The sequence below is a fragment of the Paramormyrops kingsleyae genome, chromosome 2, assembly GCF_048594095.1.
Source record: "Paramormyrops kingsleyae isolate MSU_618 chromosome 2, PKINGS_0.4, whole genome shotgun sequence".
In the NCBI taxonomy this organism is placed as follows: Eukaryota; Metazoa; Chordata; class Actinopteri; order Osteoglossiformes; family Mormyridae; genus Paramormyrops; species Paramormyrops kingsleyae.
The window spans coordinates 33,915,362-33,941,090 of record NC_132798.1 but is presented as its reverse complement, the minus strand read 5'-3'; positions in this window follow the sequence as shown (position 1 = coordinate 33,941,090).

The following is a 25,729-nucleotide window of genomic DNA, read 5'->3' as shown; positions in this document are numbered from 1 at the left end:
TCACACCAAAAAAATGAAACAGCATCCTCACAAAAGCAGAAATATCCTAAACCTCAGTTAGCCAGTGTCATTTGCATACATTAATAAAGAATTAATAAAGAAATCAAAATTGTGCAGAACACAGGCATATTGTGAACTTTTGTGTTTTCATTGTAGTTTCTTGTTTTGTACTTATTTAAAATTACTATATGCACTATGAACAAGCCACTGTACATCATATGCATGATTGAAACACCTAATTAACCAATCAGTGATAAGAACAGTATCTGTTTCACACTTCATACATTTTTACAATGAACTGTAACTAGACAACACAAAGTTTAAGAGAAGAGGCCAAATTCCTTGCAGCAAAACACACTGAGAGTGACTTTATCTATGGGCAATGAAAGCATGTTATGGTTTATGTAAATGATAAATGGTGCACATACAGTAGAGAGCCTGTGAAGCCCGATACAGCACTCAAAGGCAGCATTTTTGCATGGGTAGACAGCTAGAAAGAAATGTGCCATTTTGTTTGCCAGTGACCTGCCGTACAGTTTTTCTACTGCCCTTCGCTTCGCTGAAAAGCCCCATTGGGCCATCACTCACCTGCAGGTCTTGACTGCTTTAATTTCCACATTGTGATAGGTGTTTACATTGACAGGCATTTTCCACAATGAACTTCACTTTGTAACTGACGGTTGCTAAAAGTCGACAAAGTCTGAAATAAAGGGGCCTGACCACAATGTTCTTTACTTTTGATGCAACAATTTACACTGCACCACTCTGCCAGTCTTTTAATGGTACTTAAAGGGCCATATGTGACACCTGGATAAAAAATATGATAAAATATTATTTATGCCATTACACTGCTGTGTAAGTGCAATGATTTTTTTGACTGTTTGCAAGCTACATTAGCCAAGCAAATTTGTGCAATTGAGTATTAAATGATAAAATCAATGAAGTCTTTTAGATTCCCTTAGCAGAAACAATTTCACTTTTTTCTCCAGTAAATCTGGAGTGTACTGTCATAATAAATATGCAGTCAGTAATAATCATTAGACTTACATAATCCTTTATTAAGTGAAAGACCCTTTACAAAGTGAAAAATAAATGCGTAATTTTGCACATTTGTTTTGCAGTGCTTCCTTTTTGTGAATCTGTCAGGGACCCTTGAATGACCTCATTAAATTTCGGTTATGTCACGATTTCCTTTCAGCATGCGGTTATTAAGAACTCCAAGGGTCGTTCGCAATTTTGTCTCCTTCCTGTCAAAATCAATGCCAGTTTTCTTCTGGAAGTTACGGTGGCGCTTTGGGACATCAGGGCGTGATAATCTGAAGGGATGGTGCTTTTGCACTTAATTTTTGTAGTTAGCTTCACAGCAATGCAAACGGGCAGAGGTGCCTCTAAATCTCATTGATTTCTGATAGCTTTCTGACTCAGACGTGCTTTAAGATTCAGTGGCTCAACGACAAACATGTGACTTGCACAAAATGTAACCATTTTCAACCTAAATAATACAACAGGAAAAATTGCCTGCTACCTATTTTTATTGATTTTTTGGTAATTATTGTAATATGTCATTATTGTAACGCTTCCTGATTGTACTGTGACGACGACGATGATGATGATGATTATTATTATTATTAATAATAATAATGATAATAATAATCTTCCTGCTATGAAGCTGTGAATTGAAATCCATAAATTCCATTTTTGTTGGCCATGTTTTATTTATTTTATTAAAAGTAGTTTCATTCATCAAACAAATTTACTTTTTTCTGCTTGAGTTAACCTGGTAAACACATTGTTCTTAATTAAAGTCCATACACACCTTAATTTTCCAGTTCATATGTTTTTTTTCCTCCCTGATTTCATAAACACATTTTTTTCCCTTTAGCAAACTGTAACTTTAATTAAACAATATATATTATAAATGAATACCAGAATGAAATGGACACATGAGGTAATAAAGATAAAGAAACACTGGTTCTTCCCAGGCCCAAAAGCCTACCCACATAAAACTTGCAGCACATTTAAAATGATTCATATTGATTAATTTTAGGTTATATCCAGGACTGCTGATGAAAACAGACTCTAAGGGAAATGTGACAGAAGGTGACGAGGCAGAGCTGGATGGGAAGCTTTTGAGGACTGTGAGTGGTGAGATTCCATTTCTGTTTCCACACACTGAGTTAATGGCTTGTTGCTTTTCCCTGCAGGAGGTCAGCTTCCCAACAAAAGCATTTGACCTTCTTTGTATCCTCAGGTCCCCTTAACAACACCACAGACAATTTCCCCCTGCTGTCCCTGAGATTGTGGCTGACAGACTGGCGGAGAATGAACGTTTTTCAATCAGGGCCTCGTCAGCCGGTTTGCGAGCCCAGAAATGGGAGGAACGAGGGCGGTTGGCGGATCTCCCACATCGAGCTACAGTCATGAGGAGAGCCCCGCGAGCTTGTGTTATCTGTCAGGCAGATTGCAAAGGACTGACCAAGAATGGAACACATGCCACAGAAGTTCATAGAGCTGTCAGAGGGCTTGGTAGATCTCTCTGTGCTGCTGGATGTTTCATGTCAGTGATAGTGGCAGGTCGTCCTTCAGGTTCAGGCGCGATGAACGCTAATGTGATTCTCTGCCACCAGGCCTTCGGAGTGCATGACTTTGGTGGGGTTGAGGCTTATAGGGAGGCAATAAGAAGCTCCTACAGTTCTTTTGTTGGTGATGTACAATAAACAGGCAACCAGCTTCACCTCTGATTGGTTCAGATGTCTCCCGAAGGTCATCCATGACCATTTCTTCATAATTGGAAGTGGAAGAGGACCACAGCTGTGGCTTGCAGTAGCTTTAAAGCACGGTCACCAAGGATGTGGTCAAGAAATCGGGAAGGTTAAAGAGCAAAAGCTTTTAAGGCAGTTCCTACCCCTGCCACTAGCTGTTCCTTTCTGCCATAGTCTATGTGACTCTCAGAAAGCAAATTGCTTATTTGTGTGAATATTTCAGAGATTTCATCACCACTACATGAAAAAGTGAACAATGAAGGGAAATGAGAACTCTTATGTTAAATTATTGTAAGCTCATTTTAATTATACCTATCTTCTAAGCACTTTTTCTGGTTATTGAGTGGCCTGGAGCCCATCCCAGGAAACAGAGGCTGGGGTTCTGTAATGAATCAGGCAGCAGTCCATGCGCAGAATGTTCTATGACCATTTAATAACTAAAGCCAAGACGGGATCCAAACTCATAATAATTAGCAAGCAGTTAGTCAGAAGAACCATAACAATACCAGAATCGGAAAGTCAAGAAACAGGCAGTCAGTTGACAAATAGAACATCAATGGTAACTGATCAACGGTCAATGGTAACTGATAGTAACAAGGAGAACCACAAAGCATAGAGCAATACTGACAATAACTTGGCACAAACAACCAATACTGAACTGTTTGGTTCAGGAAATGTGACTCAAGTGGACTTAATAAACTGGATAGGATGATCGGGAAAGGGTAACTGGCTTTGTTAAAAATCCAGGTTAGATGCCAGATCTGGGCTTGGACTGGGGCGCTAACAAGTGCACTCTGGATGATTTTACAGAATCAATGGAACCACTTTACTCACCACCACTGTATAGTACCCACCTGGGTGATGCTACAGCAACCTATCTGCTCCAGTACGCTCACCACACAGGAGCTAAGGTGGTGAAGGGGCAGGAGAGGTTTCTCCACATAGATATAGCAGATGATTAGGAGGCCAGATTTGATAGGGCCACAGTGAGCATTATTAGCAAGGACATCAGAGTACCACCCTTAGTCTTTCAAAAGATGCCCAGGGATTTCTTATGACCTCAAATACACCAGAAACTCAGTTTTACATCTCATCCAAAGGATGGCACCATTTTTACAGCACAGGGTCCCCATCACTGCACTTGGGCAGTGGGATCCACAGAGACCCCAGGATGGGCAAACTTCTCGGCCACACCTACACCTCTTACTGTATAGCAGCACTGCACCTTTCCTAGCTTGTCTCCCATTCAAGGACTGGCTAAGCCCAAACATGCATAGTTTCAGGTGGATTAGCTACTGTGAATAGCGACAGATAAGATGCCAGTCTATCACAGAACACACACATGCATCATCATGCTACAGTATATGGGCAATTTAGAGATGTCAGTTAGCCTAATTGCATGTCTTTGCACTGCGGGGGGGGGGGGGACCCACGAAACAGGTGGGAAAATGCAAACTCCACACACAAAACACAGTTAGCATTTTAAATGGACATGAAATCATTTTAAAGGTAATCAATGGTATGATGGGTGCAGTGACTAGTACTGTTGCTTGAAACCTCCAAAGGGTTGTGGGTTTACATTCCAATCCTGGACTGTATATATGTTGCATGTGTTCCTGTAAGTTATATCAATGGCGTTACGTTATTTGTATGTACTGTCGTGTCCGTCCAGGGATTGGCTCCCAGCAATCCTGTACCGGACAAGCATTTATGGAAGATAGATGTTATTATGGAACACGGATGGGTGAAAATCAGCATGCCCATGATGCAATGCAAAACATCTATATACATACCCTGTCAATACAGTTGAAAAATATTCATTGCTTTTTATGTTTCTGCTAAATCTAATATGTCCTCTTCCTGAGCATCATAAATCAGCCAGTTATAAATACTAGCTGCAGACATGTGAATGTTAATGAAATAACTTACACGGCCGTACCTATCGAGCCAATGGAAATATCAATGAAATGAGCTTTTCTGACAAAGCTCATCATGTTCAATGGCAGCTCCTCATAGATGAACAGCTCAGGCCTGCTAATCATCTTTACAACCTACTCTGATGAATCACTTACGATCCAATGGATCTTGACACACTGTCCCTCAATTCAGGCGCTATGGACTCAATGAACCTGATTCTACCACCCTCTTTATTGAGTCCCATGTTTGTATAACTCAGATAAGTCCTTAACTTGTTCCCAGTATTTTCCCAGTATGAGTGCAGCAAGCGTAGCTCAGTCTGTAACAGCAATGCCAGTCCATGTGGCATCCAAGGCAAGCATCACCACTGGCGGCTGCTTGTGGGATTGACCATCCCTGCATAGTGTGAGGTCAGTTCCCACCCTCGATTTGCGGTCGTGTTCATGTGTAGGACACTTTTTCCTTGTTTGCCTGGGTTTCTGTCGAAATACACGATGTCTCCAAATTGCCTATGCCCCGTGCTTAATCCAACCGCTTGATTTTGTGTTAGCATCTGCATTTTAACTCTCCTTATCTAATGGGTAAAGAGCTATTAACATTCACAGCAGCAAAACAAAGCAGTTATTGCAAGTACCCATTGGGTCAGATTACATCTGCTGCGTGAATAGCCGATTTGTAATGGCTTCATTTATTCCCGTATCAGTGGCTTTAAAAACAAAGTAACTGTGCAATGTACAGGGATTCCTTCAGCATTACATGGCAGTGAAACAGCCCATTTTCACATACATTCCTACTCTCGATGGTCTGCAACATCAGACAGGCATTACACCAGTATCCCTGGTCGTTTTGAGACTTGCACGAGAGATGGACTCTTACCCCCCCCCCCCCCCCCCCCTTCAAATCAGTTCAAGCAGCTGCAGAATAATCCAGAAGAGCGGCATGCTGTCATCTAACCCCAGCTCAAGTGCCCCCGCTGTTCCATTAGAAACGCGCTCGAGTGAATCGTAAAGGGGGCCATAAAATTTTGCAGTCCTACTAACTTCACGAGCGCTCATAAAACCTCTGCAGGCTTTATTGTTCCTACAGAAAACCCTGGGCTTTTGCCCTTAATTGCGAAGCCATAGCAGAGACATATTCCCCTCGTTTCAGGCAAGCTCAGCACTAAACGCCGCTGTTCGCTTTCAAAGCCGGACGCTGAGTGAGCCCCAAGACATCATCTCGGTTAATGCACATAATTTAACCGTTGACAACATCCACAAATGGCTTTATTTATGCTCTTAAAATTACGTTCAGCTTTAAGACTCTGGAGCTGACAGGGTGGCTTAGATATTGATTTCTTTTACTTTTCTTCAATTCAACGGTGTCAAAAATGTTTTGATAAAGACAATCCTGAAGTCTCGCTATATTACATCATTAAATTCACCTCATCAAAATATTATAACGGCAGTGTGCGGTCACATCTTAGGGACCTTTTGGTTGTTGCCTGCAATAACAGACGTGGGTTTCGTCCAATCAGTAGCCGTCTACTTCCTGGACTTGAAAACACCCTGCAGAGATAAGATGAATATTGAGGCTATGCTGTGATGTTGAAGTGGACACCTTGTACCGAAGTCAGAATGCTTAAATAAAACAGAACTGACACAGTTAAAATTGCTGATATGTTATGGCTACCTATGGCCACCATAACGTCAGCACTCCGTGTAATGTGTTGTCCATCTCCTCATTCCATCCATCCATCTTCTGTAACCACTTATCACATAAAGGGTACAGGGCAGGAGAAGCCCATGATGGAGTGCCAGTCCATCACAAGGCAAACATTCACACACAATCACAGTCTAAGGGCAGTTCAGGATCGCAAATTCACTTAACAGGGTGTCTTTTGGAGTGAGGAAGCCAGAGCAGCTGGAGGAAATGTGCCATCTCCCAGTCCTGAAGGCGTGAGGTGGCCACTGGGAGACACTGTCATCTCCATGCTCCATCATGAATAATTTACTGCTCCTATGCACTACCAGGCTAGGCTGGATCTTCTGTTACTGATACATGCAGCGATTCCAATCATCTGATAACTAAAACCCATTAGAATAAAGTGGCTTGAGAATAAATGCTCTTCTCCACATCTTCAATGGGAGGCAGGAAATGTTTACAATATTTCCAGGATTCCTCTACTGAAATGCCAGAATGATATGTAAATCCCAGGTATACTGAAGTGGCTGTTCATATGGAAATCCAGCATCCTCTGTGCACTGATGTACTGCCATTATTTATTTTCCTGATGCAAGTATTTGGCAAGTATGAATATAGGCAGGATGACTCTAGATTGAACTCTTTTTATGAATAAATGCATGTGTGTTTGAACTGTGGGTTTCAAAGGCTCATTTCTCCCTACCCATAATCCATTGCCAGGAGTGATACAGTGAAACAGCAACAATAACAATGTTGGAAAATACAAACAATTAAAACAGACTAGTATATTAGTCAAGAAACTATATACTTTTGATTCATGATCAAAACTTTTAATAGACAAAAAAAATGAAGCTTGTCAGTTTATCATCTCCCCACGATGTCCCCTAGGTACACCAGGTTCTTATTGCAGTCCAATGACAAACAGTTTGGTAAGCTGGCTTCTTTTATTTGACTCCAGCCTCAGTTTCTCTAAAAACCTCCACTGAAGGCATAATATAGGTGCCCTGACCTGAAACATATTTATGATCCCATTCATTGCATTCAATCTGTGGAGGTTGTGGTACCCAAACATCACTTATATTAAGTAAACAATCAAACAAACAACAAACAAATAAAACACCATCTTGTAGACAGTGCCACAGAGAGAAGATTGAAGTTTTTCGCTTTAGGTCCACCAGACCCCTCATTAGCATCATGTGCCCAGTGCATTGTGGGACTGATGCCTTAGAAGACTACTCTCAGCAGGGACAGCATGAGACTTCCATAATACTGCACTGCAGTAGCCCCATATAAATACAATAAGGGGTCACCTGGGAAGATGTCTGCATGCTTCTCACGTCAGACCTTCACACAGGGAATCTTTTTTTAGGTGAATTGGATATCAGTGCACACACTCAAACATCCATCCATCTTCTAACGGCTCATCTCGGTCAGGGTCACTGGGGGGGGCTGGACTCTACCCCAGGCAGTACGAGACAGGAAGCTGGGGGGCGGCCTGGGTGCGATGCCTGTACATTACACGTCCAGTTTCTTTTAAATGATTATATGGCATATCGTAATCATGTATTAATATAAGGTGGATTTCTGTTACTCAGCATAGAAATGATGCTTACACAGCCCTAATTTAGCACAATAATGTCTTTTAAATGAGACAGATTATAGTGTCTGATTCCATAAGGCAATAAAAGGGCAAGTAAAATAATAGTTGACTTAAAACTTCTGCAAATCAGATCATGACTTAATGAGTCCAATTACATTTTGAGTAGAAGTTTTTCTCAAAGGAAACCTATGGTTTTTAATGACTTACACAGCTAGATGCCTTGTTGGAACAGTGTGCATTAAGGACATTACAGAACGATTCAGGAGTGTCCCCTCAGGCCTGGAGGAGGTAGACATCAAATGAGGCTATCAGAGCAGCCGCTAGATCGCCCCCTTGCTGTCAGACGGGAGCACTATGTCACCAGCGTTGTCACATGTTGCAGCCGCGCTCAGTGGCTTGCAGGAAGTGAGGCAGCGCTCTTACCCCTAAGCCACAGCCGATGAGGTCAGGCAACCTGTAAGAGGAGGGGAAACGCCTCAGAGCGGGGGGCCACCTCACCGAAGGTGGTGCCACTGCCATCTGTTGAAGTGCTGGCCGGCAGGGTGTTAAGGCAGGTTCATACTTCTCCGCACAACCACAACATGCAGTATGCGTACACAGAAACGTTCATAGTTCTATGGTCAAGCCACATACTTTGCACATTCGCACAACGTGTTGTATTTAGATTTTTATTATTATTATTAATATTAATAATAATAATATAAATGATTACTCTGATATTCCCTGCACACATACCACGGCAGTGAGGTTTATGTCCGTTTCTCTATGTGTTCCAAATTCAGAGGCAGCTCACAGGGATGCCAACTTTAGTCAGCTGGCTGGCATGAGATTTTCAATTCTGCACTCACATACACATGCATGTACATGTATGTAACAGTTTCATTACCTTGTAAATAGTCTGTAGGGATTGCAAACTACCCCGGCGCTCGTGAAAAGCGTCCATGTTGGTATTTAAAGTGGATGCTAGCAAATCGGTCATGTGGAGCGAACACCTCTGTATGGACAGAGATCTGGAGTGCAGCAGGCGTTCGTCCGCGGAGGTGCACAGCGACGTAAAACGCATCATGGACGTTAGAGCAGACACGTCCGCTCGTATGAACCAGCGTTTAGAAGGTGGATGTTTCGGGGTGGGGAGAGGGGGGTACTCTGCTAGTGGCAGAAAGGTTTTACCAGATAGTTTGTTGTTAAGGTGTTAACTTCTGTCAGTAAATTCTTTTGATAAAAATGTGACCAAGATACCAAGAGATTTTATAAAATTGTTGCAGAAAATAGTGACATGGTGAGATGAGAAAAATCATATACATGCACACTTGTGGCCAAAATTGTGAAAACACATAGCATTTTAGGCATTATGCTTATAAACGACATATCAATAAATAACAATCAAAGAATCTTTACAAATATCATACATTGGATGATTAAATAAGTAACTGGAGTAAATGGAATAAAGTTCTGCAATCTCTAAAAATTGGAAGTATTTCTGTCTGTCTGTCTGTCTATCTATCTTTGTGTGTGTGTGTGTGTGTGTGTGTGTGTGTGTGTTTATGTATGTGTGTCACATAATATAATTATAATGACTTGGGTGTTACATGATTTTTTGTACTATAGTTAAATGCACAAGTAAATATATTTAACTTGATTTAAACTATTCCATATCATATTATACCATAAACATGTACTGGATAAATGTTTGGAAGATTGACGGATGGATGGAAGAAATATCAAACCGAAATGAGAGATGAGATGGTACTTCATTGATTCACAGAAGGAAATTAGGAATTGTTTGGCTTTGCAAGCCACAAAGGCTCTTTTGTGTATGTGAAGGCATTTGCTCAGGACAATGACACAGATCAAGAGAAAAGAAAAACAAAATGATAGTAATACAAGGCAAACTGTGTGAGTCAGTAGCTACTTCTTCAAAGGTTTCATTCTTCCAAAGGAAACCAGCACACAAATGACAGGTAAATTAACCTCCATTAAATTAATAGTATATGCACCATATAACACAATATGGATAAACCACAGCAAGGTTCTAAGCACCTCAATAAAGGAAGGGGGTGTTTGTGCCTCATATAATAACACTTAATTAATACCTCCCTACTATGGGAATTTGTGCTCTTATATCCCTGTATTTACACTGTAGGTTTCTGTAGTGTTGATGGGGGGTCTCTATTGATCAGACCCACACTGTGCTCTGCATGAAAATGCCATGTGACCTCCTTGACATTAAACTTTATTAACTGCTAAGCTTCTTCCCAGGAGACACGGCCCGCACTTTGACACGTGTGTGCCAGTCGCCCTTTGTCAGCCAGGCTGAGCCGGTCCCACGGGTTCCCAGATTCCTTTACCTGGAAATCAGTTTTATCTGGGATCTGAATTCAGGTGACTCTCTGTTCTTGGCCATGCAGTGCTGTGGCCACAGTACCTGAGCAGTACCTGCTGATTTAGAACCTGTCATTCACCCATATGCAGATACCCTGATCTCAAACAAAAGCTTTAAAATAAAATCAGTAAAATAGCTGTCTTTCACTATGAGAGATGTTAAGAATAACTTTATATATTCAGAGAGCACAACAAACTTATTATTGCTTGAAGCATATATTGTGTTTTCAGTGTAGGAAGAAAGTTTGATTTTGTGCAACAAACAATATTTTGGACCTGGCTTAGACAACAGACAATTTTCCTGCCATATGGTAGATTTGACAGCTTCTAAATAAGCTGGAAATCCGCTTTAAAAGTTGAAAGCAAATTCCTTTTAATTTAGAGCGTTCCGAGAATGGTTCTGAGGCTCATTCCTTCTTCTTATCTTTCCCGGAATGTTACGTGTAAGAGCAGGAACGTCTCTACTGCCACTGAAGCACTACCAGATTAAAGTGCCATGTTACCGTGTCTGTGAATTAGCCATTTTGTTTCAAATAAAAAAATCTCACACTTTTTTATGCCATGAAAATCATAGCTTTATCAGTCTAAGAATATGCAATGGCAGGTGAAAATCGCTTCAAACTTCCTCAGTTGCTGTCAGGCTGGGCATTCTGTTCCCTCTGAGGTGGTAAACAACGACTGAACCAATCCCTATGCACTTCTAAACAGGTTCATTTGAAACCAAACGTCTTTTATCAAATTTATTGTAGGACGCAAACACACACACACACACACCAAATCAGGACAGATTCCAGATCCAAACACAAAACTCACTACTCCCTAAACCCTCCTCTCTCTAGAAAGTGTGTGCATCAAACAGGTCCTTCTGATGCTGTAATGTGGCACGGGTCCAACATGCCATGACTCTCGTTGTAACCTTATATCTAGCATAGCATTCACAAAATCGCCATTTTTGATTCCTCCAATGACTCTGTCAGGTCAGATGTTGATATAGTAAACAAGTAATGGATTTATCAATGCAAGGATTCATTACCCTGTTGTGTCTAATTGTTTAAGCCAACTGCCAACCAGCTAAATGCTCATGTTTTTAGAATACATAAAAAAATCAACTAACAACCCCCTAAATACTCATAGTTTTACTCAACATAAAAAGAACTAAGGGTCCATCCAATGTCCAATCTTTCTCTACATAGAGCTGGGATATTGTCCATCCCTGGTCCTGTGAGGCCTACACACAGGAGATGAAAGATAAATCAGTTTATTGAAACAGCCCTGCTATTTAGATGTTCCCTGCCTTGTTAATCTGAGCTTTTAATTTTGAGTATTTATTGAGTGCTCAATAATTATTTTAGTTATTTTAAATCTTCTGGGGTTGGCTAGGGGGAAAAAAACAGTTTACAGAGATTTGTAATGTGCTGAGAGAATTAGCGACGTTTTGCTGCCAAATCAGCATTGGCTTCACGTTTGTTTATTCAAAGTCATGCACAGTGTATCTTACTCTGCCAATATCCTGCACTCCCAGTGTCCCTGTCCCCTGTCTGTAAATAAACACCACTACCAGTTTGTTTTTACTTCAGGTGTGAGCCTCCCATTAGCATTTCCCATGAAGTATATAGCTAATTGTAGGTAAACCATGCGTGGACTCCAGTGTCTGTTGACTGGGAATATCTGTATCGATTAATTCCAACAGTCTCACATCGTCAATGTCCAATGAATACCATGTATGCATATCCACTTTGTGACTTTTTACTATAAATTGAATACACCCATTCTCCTTTGTCTACTGATAGTGTTTGACATCTAATTGACCAATGAAAACACATTTTATGAAGTCATCTATTTAACTATTATTTACGTTTGTACTAGTTAACATTTGTATTCATGGGGGCCATTTGTATGGATTACTTTATATTGCTGATATTAAGAACTTAATGTTGATAGCCTGACAGCTAATTAACTAACGTCACCGGTAATTGTGAACATAAAGTCAGATCAGTTTGTCTTTTGTTGACACTGACAAATTTACCTCACTGACAGCAACCAAGGTTAGTCCATTTAAACAATGAATTATTCACTGATTGCTTTGTAAAGATAGGCTTCTATTTGTGGTGCTAAGGGTGTCTCATTATTTTGTTTTTGGTTCATGTATTATTTCATGCTCCTAAGCTAATGGAGATGCAAGTTGGACAGCGATGTCATTCTTCCGAATGAGTGTCAGCTGGCACAGCAGTCTAACTCGCTGTGCCTGTAATCATGAGGTCGCCAGTTCATACCTGGCTATGGCAGGATAGTCAAATGTCCTTGTGCCCTTAAGCAAGGCCCTTAACCCCCAGCTCCCCAGCTGCAAGATGGCTGCCCCTTTGCTGTGACCCCCCAGGCTTGCTCTTACCTAAGGCTGCATTGTATATGGAGAGCAAAGATGGAGTCCAATGAAAAAAAGGGAATTTCCCTACAGGGATTAAAGAAGTTTCACTCTTCTATTCTATTTTTGATCCAGATGCCTGTTGACAGTCCTGAAACCTGCAAACAATCATCCATCCATCCATCCATCCATCTATGTACAGTATCCCTCCATCCACCAAGCATGGGAGCACAGGGCACAAGACAAGGGGTACCCTAGATGGGATGTAGACTTCGGCCTTGCCCACATGTACATGGATATTTTTTTAAATGTAGCTTTTTCTCTGCATTTTGGCCTTTCTTCTACATGCAAACGGAGTTTTACGTCACTGAAGATGGAGATTTTGTAAAACCCCATCTAGGCTGAAGATTTTCAGAAACTCCTTTTTCATTGTCAATGTCTAGACAGGGAAAAGGAGATTCTGGCTTGTAACATCAGATTGTGTGCCATTGTCCAGTATGTTTGACGTCAGAGCGTACTCCATCCGCTGTTTACATTAGCTGTGTTTAGCCTAGCAGAACTGGTAATAAGGCTTCTGATTGGCCAACACGGTTTGTTGGTTAGAGTTATATCGCCGCCTTAATTTATCGTTTTCATGTGGACGGACATTTTTTTTAATAACGGGAGAGGAAAAACAGTTTTTTGAAAATACCCATGTATGTGCGGTCATGAGCTTGGAGACAGGAGGGGCATGTTTTTAAGTGGCTTTTTTCACTCCTGTATGGCTTCTTCGTGCCATGTTAGGCAATACCAACCCCATCTCTATTTAACTTCAACCAGGCCTTTTAAATAGACACTCCTGTCTGCCAAATGCACACATTCCCAATCATTGTCCCGAGTCAAAGCATTTCATACTGTCAAACCATTTTAATGACCTTGCTTTTATCTAGGAGAAACAAAGGAGATTAACCAGAGATTTCACAAAAAGATGCCTAATATCCCAACTGTGTAAAGGGTGGTAAAGCTTCAATGATGATGTTATGTTGACCTTGGGACCAGACTGGGCACATATTACGGGGTAATCCCAAGTTCTGGATTCCTGCCATCTTGGTAGCTGTGGGATGCAAATTGTTACTTTTGTATAATCTGTGCTTTGTTTTACCTTCCGCATTTGGCAGTATTTTAATCAGGTTTATTTGAGGTTAATTATTTCACACAATAACTTTTGCAACTGACAAGCTTCTGTCTTCCTACCCAAAACGCCATGTATTATGTTACACTGCATTATATTTCTACCATATTCCAGGATTAAGACCATGCGGGGACCTTGCAGCAGTACCCTCAAGCAAGGTTCTTAAGCTGAATCACTACAATGAAATGTCCTCCTGTAAAATTAGGAGTTCATTCTTTCATCTTCTACAGTGCTTGTCATATACCAGGTTGTGAAGGTCCAGAGTCTCTCCCAAAAACTATGTGAGCCAGGCAGGAAATAACTCAAACATGCCATTCATACCTGGTAACTCCACTATAGCATGTTTTTGAACTGCAAAGGGGAAACGGGGGAACCCAGAGGAAACCCTGTAGTGATACAGGAAAATCATGCAACCTACACATAGAGCCAGAGTAAGAAACCAAACCGTGGTCTCCAGAAATGTGAGGCAGTAGTGCTAACCACTGCACCACCATGCTACCCAACATTCTTTCGTAGTTCCCATATGATCTTCCTCAGCAGTTCTTCTCCATGGCTGGCTGGTCCTAAATCCAGCAGTATTCAATCTGTTGATTTTTTTGTCAGTATGAAATCACATTTGCCTTCGAAGACTGACTCTCCTCGATAACTCTGGTGACTCAGACATGGATATGGGCAAATACAGATGTTTTAAAACAATCTGTCTTGTTTACTACAAACCCATATCTGCTAAAAATACCAAACTCCAATGCCGCATCTCACCCTGATCCTCTACATCCATCTAAACAAACACTCTCCATTTTTGAGCCACCAGCTGACTACAGAGAGATGTGGAGTGGATGAAGGGATGTATTGGAGGTAACAGGGAGCTTATTATCATTCGCTGTCTTCTCTACCTTCTAATTGCCCCTGTGCCTGGCTTGCTTACAAACTGAAAAGGAGTAAAAGGTAATTTGCAGCCCAGCTATTATAGGGTTTCACACTGAATGAGTCATTGTGAGAGAAAGTCTCAATGCTTTTTCATCGACTGATGTTTGCTTGAATGTTTCAAGGGTCAGGAGCATAAAATAAAAACTATACACAAAAAATAGAGCTGGAGATTTCATGCGAATATATGGTTAGATATGAAATGTTTAAGTCAGTGTTAATGCATGACAAGCCATGCATTGTAAGTTTTATGGCTGCGGAGGCAAAGGGCCACCTGACGCACAGCAGAGGTCCCCTCCCAGGCCTGAAACATGTAATGAATGGCTTGGATGGCATTAACCCACTTACATCACAGCCCCAGTACACTTGGCTTACACATTTGTACCTAAAGGCATTATTTTCACATTTTACAAGCCAACAACACATTTATTAATAGAATTTTTTTCTGTTTAGTATCTACATTAGGTACATTTAGTACATTAGTTTGAATTAAAGATTACAACAGTACATTGGTTTCCTACTGTGATTCGCCTGGCTAGCACTACAGTACATGTGGAGTTATAGAAAATTAATCAATACCCTTCTGTCCAATCAGATTCAAGAATTGAAGAGTGCCATGGTATAATATGTTGAATATAGTTTGCGATGTTTATACGAAAATGACTTGTGATTGCACTTAATATGATGTATAAGGCATTTAGGTATTTATTCCTTATGCATGGGTTTCCAGACAAAACTTTGTTTTGAGAGTAATGAAATTGAGAAAGGGACTTTGGTAGAGTGGGAATGGTACAAGCAGAGGAAAGTGTCCGAAACTGATTTGGTTGGTAAGTAACTTTACATTCACTCTAACTCGATTCCTTTTATCTATGAACTGGAGAAGCATTATTATTAACAAAATAATGACACAAACGTCAACGAATCCAACGCAAGCCAAAGAAATCTTTAATCCAGTTCATCAGTCACCATATGAACCCACCTTGAGCAGTAATCATATAAGCCACAGCCAACTTTGGACAGGTTCCCTGTTGACTGTGACCCTGTACTGGAAAAGTCTTTCCTGTTTATCCTCTTGATCTTAAATTAAAAATATTTTAATTAAATGTTAATTAAATTAAAATGAGATAAAGTATTAATTGAAGTAAAATACCTGAAAGAAATATGTTTTTTTTTTTTTAAATATATGTCTGGAACAATTATTGTCACCCGCAGAAATTCATGAGTGAAATCTAAATGAAGTATATTCTGTATAATATTTCACGTATTTAAGATCGTCTGAACGATTTGGAACACTTTACAGTAGCTGTCAGCCATGACTTTGTGTTTCACTAGGGTATAAATATGAGGTGGTACTTAAGCCAGATTCCCTAAGGCAGAAAGACCTGAACACACAGAAAAATCTGACATGAGTGAAATGTGACACAGTACATCATGCAGGATTATCTGGGTGTAGTAAATAGTCGATTGATTAATCAGTAATTGCTATCAATCATTGCTGTAATGTTAAGAAGTTAAAATATGTCAAAATACACTGATATCCTGCTGAATAAATTTGCTTTACTGGCAGCTCTAACAGCCTTCATCCACTATCACAGCCTCAGTCGCTTTTAAGAGGGATTACCATGTAATGATCCTGTACTAAACTGCTGTGATCCAACCTCTACTCAGTTACATGAGTGCCTGTGGAGGCCAAACACTTACTGCTCCATACAGATCGAGGCAAACACAGTGATGTTCTATCCTGCAGACTGACCTCAGCTATCAAACACGCCGTGACTCTCTGGCAAATAAAACCCTTCATATTTTTATGGTATGGATTTCATGTAACCGAACGGTTAAGACCTAACAATTACTCGACAGTAATCATTGAACCTGTAGTAAAATGACCCAGTGATATCAATGCACCAGGATTTTACCGTTGCACAAAGTATAGAAATGACTGTCTCCATTGTTTTGCTGTAATTGTTCCCTAAAGCCACACACCATAACACAATGCCTTTGTTTCATACCAAACACTGCATCGGCAGGCTTTTGAATATTGAAACATATTTAGTATTTAGGATGGTACTTGGATGGACAACCAGTTCTTAATCCATTAATTTTACAGATAATTGTATGATAATGAAGTGGACTGAATTACTGTGCAACCACAATATGTGACCTGCTGTTTTGCATTAAGTGTCTGGGTTGTGTCACAGTAGTTTCCCCCTAGTTTGTTTGGGTTGGAAGGGGATGTGGATTGTGCTTATGGCTTCTGTGTGTTCTCGGTTGACAGAATGGGCACAGACACTGCAGCAGTGGGGAGCTCAGAATGCAGGTCTGCAGGTCAGTGGGCATCAGCCTTTTCTGTTAAACTGAAACATGCTTCACCTGCCTTGCTTATGAGGCCTGCTGAGTGTCTCTCCGGTTAACATTAAAGTATAAACAGCCAACAATGTACTCTCACTCTACTCTGTTCCTGACTCTAAATCACCAAGATAATAGCTAATTCCTGTCTTAGTACTCATAAGCTCTTCTGGGCCTAAGATAAATAGGCCCTGCTTAGAAAAATAAAACTAAAAATTTATGATGCACAGAAACTGGATCTGGATCTACCAAAACAGTTCACAATGTACCAATGTTGTTGCTGTTACAGTTTATTAAATTCTTTTTAACTGAATATAAAATGTTTTATGGAGTTTTATTGAGATCCTAGCTCACCAGATACAGTTGGACCACTTTCAGTTATTGAGTTTTTCCTGCATTTTTTTGTCTGCTTCTCCCTAGCAGATTTATGTGCGGGAGACATGGGCTGGAGCCCAGGGTGGCATCTTGCCAGGGGGGGCATGGGGAGTCCGCTCAAAAATAATTTGGAATGGTGACATTTGCATGATCGGTTTTCTGTCACTCATTTGCACAGCATGTTAATGATATCTTGTCACCATGCGGGTCAATTAACCTTGTTGGAGTGTGCGACCTGATTCTAGTTTGTAAGCTAGGCAGGTTACCACTCAGAATTACAAGATGGGGAGGGTAGTAGGGTTGGGTTGGCCTCAAGTTGCCCCACTGGAAGCCTGAAGTAGGGGAGCCATGGAATCTGTCAAATTGCTAACTTTGCACATCTCTAGCTTTGTTCAGTACTAATGCAATTTGTAAAAATCAGTTAAATTTTTTTTCATTATAAATTTGGATTGTTCCAAATTTCGTATTTCTAATAATAATTACAGTGCTTTTCTGTTGCTCGGGGGGTGATAAATGAACCAACAATTTTTGTTGTGGAGGGACACTGGGGGGGAGGGGCTACCACAGGGCGCCGTACAAGCTACTACCGCAACTGCTGCTTCTGTTGGAATATTTGCTTGCTTTTATGAATTCGTGTTACTAGAAACTACCTTTGTTTATCTCCCCCATTCTGTAGCCCCACAATTTTTTTATTTAAAATATGCTGCCAGCTTTATGGTAATTTGTTCAAAGTGTTAACATGCAGTTTATGGGATTCTTGCACGGTCCTCCCATCCGCTGCAGGCCTTCTTGCAGAATCACATCGGTGTTACACATGTTGCTTAACCTTGACAGTCAACTAATTGTATAAATCACACCCAATGATCACCTCATCCACAAGGCGTTGTTTTAAAATTACACAATGCAAGGAATTATCACTTTCAGTCCTCCTACAATGCAATGATGTTGATAGCTGAGTTGATGGTGGTGTTTTCTGGGATAAGCTCACTGCAAATATACTGTATACTAGATAAGCAGTATGGAACATGTATACTAGATAAGCAGTATGGAACATGGATGAAGTTTCGATGCTAACACTCAGATGACTTTGGCTCTTTTTAGCAAGGTTAAAGATTTTGTGTCTGTTTGAATTTATAGGTGCATAATGTCAGACATCGTTCACAAGCCAAACCGTAATTTTATTTTTTTGCCATTAAAAATCGCAAAAGTTATTACATGTGTATATCAGTTATGTTTTATAAATGCCAAGGAATTGCTTTTAAATTTGCTTCACCTGCTGTACCTTGACCAGACAGTAAAACAGACATACTGTACTGTAGCTAGCATTAGTTTTACACGACTATGAACTGATCACACGCCTTGCATGCAAACTCGATGTAAACACACCACCTTCAAACTTATTGTTTGAAGCTAGTGTAACCTAAACACTGAGCATGTGTTGCCTTGTTATTGCCTGCAAGTAAATAAATCAACTTACAAAAGAGTACTTTCCCTTTGTTTTTAACACCACATAACGCTCGGACCAAGTCATTTTTATGGACAGAATTGCTACTCTCCGATCTAAATTTTAACCATGTGACCAGGGCTTGGTTAGTACCACTCTTCCCTCCCTCACCTTCAGGATGTGTGTGGGAAATTTGCACATTGTATGTGTCTGCATCTGGTTTAAGTGAATTAGTGTCTCTATATGACTCTTACTATGAGCCATTTGATGGACTGGCATCCCGTCCAGGTATTGTGCTTCCTGGGCACACCGTGACCCTACATTGCAGCGGTTATGAAGGATGGACGGATTAAACATACCTCAGAAGAGAGAGATTTTAGCTGCACCATTTCATTAGTAATAAAATAGCATTTTCCAGCAGGCTGTAGATTAGAATCTTACGATTCATGCATGTGGGCCCAGATTTCGTTTTAAGGTGAAAGGTATTATCGAAAAAAACGCATTGCTGCATTCCGAAACGTTGTCTTCGCACCACACAAAGAGACTCCAATCAGCAGACTGATCACTGCAGCGTATAAAAATTGCCACACCGAATTACAACTCTCTGGTTTCGCTTTCAGCTCCCCGTACTCTACAGAAAAGCTCAAGCCAGCCCCCCACATCACAAAATTGCTAGTCAGCCACCCCAATTCTTTTATCTGACACATAGGCAATAAGGGCCAAACAGCTTCAGCAAAAGGGCGCTGTTTCATCTTTTCTCATCATCGCTTGGTCCCCATGTTCCACCATAGCTCAAAAAAAAACTCAGATTGCTAATATATTAAATATAGATGTGAGGAGCACAAAGTGGGCTCAGGAAGACCCTCTTAATGAAAGGCAAGTGTTGGGTGAAGGGGAATTATTTCTCTTCATCCGGTCTATTGAGGCAGGAACTCTTCTGTGGCATAGATTAAAGCCAGCGTTTCCCCCCCCCCCCCCATCAGATCCACTTCCCTGCCCTTTCCATTCATCGGTTCATATGCTTCTTGGATGAAAAGGAAGTCAGTGGGTGGGGTCATGACCTCTAACCCCCCCTAGGCCGACCCTAGATTCAGAACCGGGTCGTGCTGGCCCAGTGCAAATGCCACTGTGGCATTTCTAAGTTTTCATTAGTTTGTATCAGGGAAGCATCCCAGAGTAAGAAAAACAGCTTCCTTTGTGGGTCACAGCTCTGCTGGAACATTCATAATGAGGCGGTACTCCTCATACATTATGTGAGCCTTTCAGCTGTAGCTATATACACAAAAATAGGAAAAATAGGATCAATAACTGAATTAACTTCAAAATAGCATTCAGGCTACAGCATGCTCATGTAAAAGGCTATGCAATATGCTACTCATTAATGTGCACAGTTTTAGTCACTATATTCAGGCCCAATAGCAGTGAATAAACTATAAACAGTAATTCATCACAGAGCAAATTAGTTATGAATCGGTATTGCTGGACATCGGACAAGGCAGTGTTTCATCATAGCAAGTTTAGTCTTAAAATCAACCATCCATCCATCCATCCATTCTTGTTCCATGCCAGTTGTCCGCTACAGGGTTGCAGTGAGGCTTGAGATCACCCCAGGATGCACAAATCATGAGCCACAGAACACCCTGGATGGGATGGCAGTCCATGCAGAGAACCTACATTCATAATATACCAAGGGTAATGTGGAGACACTAACTCACCTCACCACATCCTTGGAGATGGCCTGCATAAAAATATGAAAAACATGAACGCATGAACCTGGAGTTAGGAGGCAACAGGGCTGCCGGCTGGCCAACAGGAGTCTTCAGCAGTCCAGAGCCAGCGAATCAGAATGTCATCCGTGTTGCTAGGAAGTGAAGTGGATGTGGGCCACCCCCTGAGAAGAGTTACCCTTAGTACATGTGACAGCTTGCCGCCAACCAGCCCCCAGGGTAGAAAGGAGGAATCTGCCTGGGAAGCGCTCCACTGAGGCTGAGCTGCAAGCCTGCTGGCTGTGTGAGGTCCCAGGGTGTTTCAAACATGGCCTGGCTGTGAAGATGACAATGGATGAAGGAAGATGTTCCTCGACAACACAAACTAGACATCTCTCATTGTTTTAAATAAGAGGCTCTTTAAGGAAGAATGGCCTACTTGAAAGTCAGTGTATTTCATACATGATGCTAATCAGTGCTGACAATCTTGCTTACTGAGGAGAAAAATAAGACTTTAATCGCTCATCATTGTGATTTTTTTTCCCTCCCTGACTTATAGAAGATAGACTTAAGGTCCATTGTTCTATAGCTTGATGGACTTTGAGTGAAACATCGATAATGTTTCAAATAACAGCAGCACTGCGGCTCAGTGGGTGGCACTGTTACTTCACAACTTGTAGGGCTGGGGGTTCAACTCACATTACTCCTATTACGTTTAGCTGGGCTAATTCATGTCTCTAATTGCCCTTTGACGTAATGACGTCCAGTCCAGGGTTTATCTTCGCTCCATCCCCATTCAGGATAACTGGTTGTAATGTGTAAACCTTGAATACACTTTGGCACACAGCCTAAAAAAACAGTGGCACCTTAAATTCCTCAAAATGTGTATTCTTCATTATCGGTAGTCAAAAACATCGTACTTGATTTTCAGTTTGATCAGAAGCTTCCCACCAAATTACATGAACAAAACAAGCAGAAATAATGACAATGAGTCCCTCTGAATTTCATAATCTTATATTGTCCCTAATCAGTCCTTTGTGCATTGACAGTATCCGCACATATGTATGCAGCTTAAATCATTCAGACATTTCATACCTTACAGAGAAACAGCTGTACATTACATGACTTCAAATGCCAATAAGATGGTACACCCCAGAGACGCTTTTGTATTGCCTCAAAAGATCTTCATAATTACAAAACAACATAGCTGGAGGGGGGAAAAGTATGAAACGGTAATTCTTTTGTAGCATTTGTAGCATTGTAGCATTAAGGTGGTGCTGGCTAAGTAACCACTTTAATGTAATGGAAACAATCCAAACCAGGATATCCATTATGTGAAACTACTTGTATGTCTCCCATAGTCATGGCCAGGAAGTGATCATTGCAGACTCCAAGGCTCTTTTCTGATGGCTTTGTCTTCATTAATTTATAATGAGCAAGAACAAATGTACTCTATCTGTCAGTGCTTACCACAAGCAAGTGACTTACGGCTAGGTCTCGGGCAGACAATGACTTTAAAATGTTTTGTGGTTTCCTTTGGATCAGGCCAAAGTCAGCTACCCCCATGGTGAAGATGGATCCCATTCATCCATCCATCCTGGTCAGGCCTGGAGCCTATCCCAGGGGGCACTGGGATGGGATACCAGCAACATAGTTTATAGGCAAAATTAATATTAGACTGGCACTGTCCCTCTGGCATTTGGGAGATTTTTAAAAAAATATAACATATGATGCAAATATAGGTATTGCCAAGTTCGCTCCACCCCCAGGGACTGCCTTATGCTTTCTGAACAACCAGGAACTGCTTCTTAAGTAGAGTCTGCCAAAAAAGCCTCCATGTGCGAATTCTTGGGGACTGGCATACATCGGTAGGTTACACGTCCACTGTCATTGAAACTGGGAAAGTTGTGAAAAGATATTATTGTTTTGCATAAACAGAGACTTCTCAGAATCCTGGGGCGTGATTAGTGAGCCGCATTCTAAGATTTCTCATTTTTACGCCTATCTTGCAAACCTGTGGTATGCATGAAAATTATGTGAAAAAGGGAAAAAAACAGAGACTGAGTGCTAAATCCAGCCTAGCAAGGCTGCAACGTAAAACCCCATGAAACTGATGTAAAAATGCTCACATTTCTACATCTTCTGACCTTCGCTATGCAGATAGCAGGAATTAGATCAACATTTGTGGGTGAGGAGAGTGAATCTGTATGTATGAAAATGGATTTCCTCCAAAGATTGTAGCGTGCCCTAAGAAACAGAGCTATGTAAACTAGAGTTTGGGAACCTGGTAGGGTCTCTCTTGGCCAACAGGTCTGTGAGGAGAGCCCAACTAAACTATAATCGAACAAACGCCCCCAATAAAAGGTACCTGGAAGAAGCAGTGTGTCCTGCCCAGAATAGGGTGCCTGGGACCCACTCCAGGAACGAGACCTGGGGGTAGTGTTTGCTGGCGGGTGCCTGGTGGCCAGGCCACCCATGTAATCCAGCTGGGCTTGAAGCCATCTTGGGAGCTCACCATCTGCAAGATGACAGGTGGGTGTAAAGGACAGTGCCAGCGAGATAGAGTCGGCCTTACCTCCATGCAAAGTGTTGGCTCTGGGAGGAGACTTCCTGATCAGAAGAGGAGTCTCTCCTATTCTGGAGTTCCCCATGGTGAAAGACCTCAAGTGGGTGTGGAGACACTCACATATCTCAGGGTGAGGGCTGTGCAGCTGGAGTTGTTCCCGTTGAATAAGAGGTTTGCCTCGATGTGACTGCAAGTTGTTGAAAGGAAAACTCTGACAGTTGTTTGTGCATTTGTGTATTCATAGTTTGGAAGTCTAAGCCTTCTTAAAGATAATCAGTGAGGTGATAGAAAGGATACCACCTACCGACTCCGTGGTCCTACTGACAGACTTTTGTGCCCATGTGGGAAACAATGGAGTTAAATGGAAGGGTGTGAGTGAGGCTCCTGGATTGTTATTGGACTTCTGCGCAAGCCATGAAATGTCCATAGCAAATACCATAATTGAACACAAGAATGTTCATAAGTGTTCATGGTACCATAGCACCCTAAGTGAAAGGGCAATGGCTAACTTTATAGTAGTGCTGTCAAACGATTAAAATTTTTAATCAGATTAATCACAGGGTTGCTGTGGATTAATTTAGATTAATCATGATTAAATATCATTCATTTTTAATCTATATTAATCACAATCCATTTTGCATGAGCAAACGGACTCAAGAAAAAAGGGAATATATATGCACTTAACATGTTTATTGAACATCTTGAACATGAGTCGGATGCATTCCATCTGCCACAGAAGTGCAATACCATGGACCCATATCAAAAAGCAAGATTTTTTGCTTAGCCGGACAACTTGTCGTATTTAAGGTACCTCAGTTTAAATGGTCTTTATCTTCGTTCACTTACAATTAGCCCAAACTACCGTAAATCCGACAAATAATCCGACTAATCATGAAATCCAGTTCTAGCCCGGTTAATTGCCATTGTTAGCAATATCAGTTAACACGTTATGCATGGTGCTTTGCGTATAAAACTCCGTAGCAACACGTCCACAGATAAGTTGGACGGTATAGTGTGTGCGACTGATTGAGGCACAAATGAGAAGTAGTGCTTAAACAGTATAAAACTACATCTTTCCCTTCTGTTGATAAAAGGCGCAGCCATCTTGGATTCTGAACTCGGGATCCTCTGTGCTGCTCCGAGATATTTCTCAGATCTCCGAGAAATGGGAGCGCGTATGTTGTCACTTCCGGCTTCAAAACTCCGGAATACAACTTGGAATACGAGTTCCCAGGGCAAATGGAACGCACTAAAACTGCCCAAAATGGGTTGACAGAGACATTTCAGGGATTTGGAGTCATTCTGCGCTGCGGATGGATTAATTGCGTTAAAAAAATTTAATCAGATTAATCATGATGATGGATTAATCCGCGTTAACTCGTTAATTTCGACAGCCCTACTTTATAGTAATATCTTTTTTGTTCTGACTTGAGTTTGTATGTTTTGGGATGAGTTATTAACTGATCACTACTTGGCGGTGACTTGGATTTGGTGCATAGGCAGGAGGATGCTGTAAAGGTTTACTGGGAATGTCTACCTAAGCTTCTGTCTGAGATACATTCAGCTCACACCGCTGGAAAAATTACTGTATGCCAAGTGAGGTTGAGGATGTTGAGTCTTAAGAGACTATGTTCCTGGCCTTGATGACAGCAGTGGCTGCAAAGAGCTGTGGCCAGAAGGAAGTTGCTGCCTGCCATGGCAGTAACAGGAGGAACTACTTCAAGCTGAAGAAGGAGGCCTTCAGGCACTGCTTGTATGGGGGCCGCCTGAGAGCTGAAATGTACCAATAGGCTAGAAAGGCTGTTGTAAACGTTGCAATGGGGGAACAGCAAAGCTCATGGGGGTGGAGTTTGGAGTGGTCATGGAGAGAAACTACTCGGTATCTCCAGTGATGTTTTGATACACCATATGGGGGCCAAGACGTGATATCCTTGCAGTTGATTCCATGGTTTTGGCCTCATCTGACCCGGGCCCCTGGAAAGCTGTGGAGTAATTCAGTGCTGAGTGTCAAATGGCTAGGATGAGAATTAGCACCTCCAAAGACTATGGTGCATAGTGTGGATTGCTCCTTTCAGGTGAGGAGGGAGAGTAAAGTACCTTAGTGCCCATAGTGAAGTACCTCAGGATCTCGTGGGAATGTGAGATTAACAGGTTAATCGATTCTGTAAGTACAGTTTTTCAGGCACTGAGGTGTTCAGTGAAGCCAGATTTAAATCACAAGATGAAGCTCGTGATTTTCCATTTAATATACATGCCAATGCTCACCAGTGGTTATTATTTGTCGGTTTATTTGACAGGTGTTAGCCAAGAGGCTAGTTTTCTGCTATAGTCCCAGGGTTCTCCTGGTTATAAGCTGTGTGTAATGACTGAATGAAGATGGTCACCATTCCAAAGCCTATAATAAGGTTTCTCCACAGGGTTGCTGGACACAGTCTCCGTGGCAGAGTGAGAGAGTTCAGAGCTCTGGAGAGACTATAAATAGAGCCTCTGC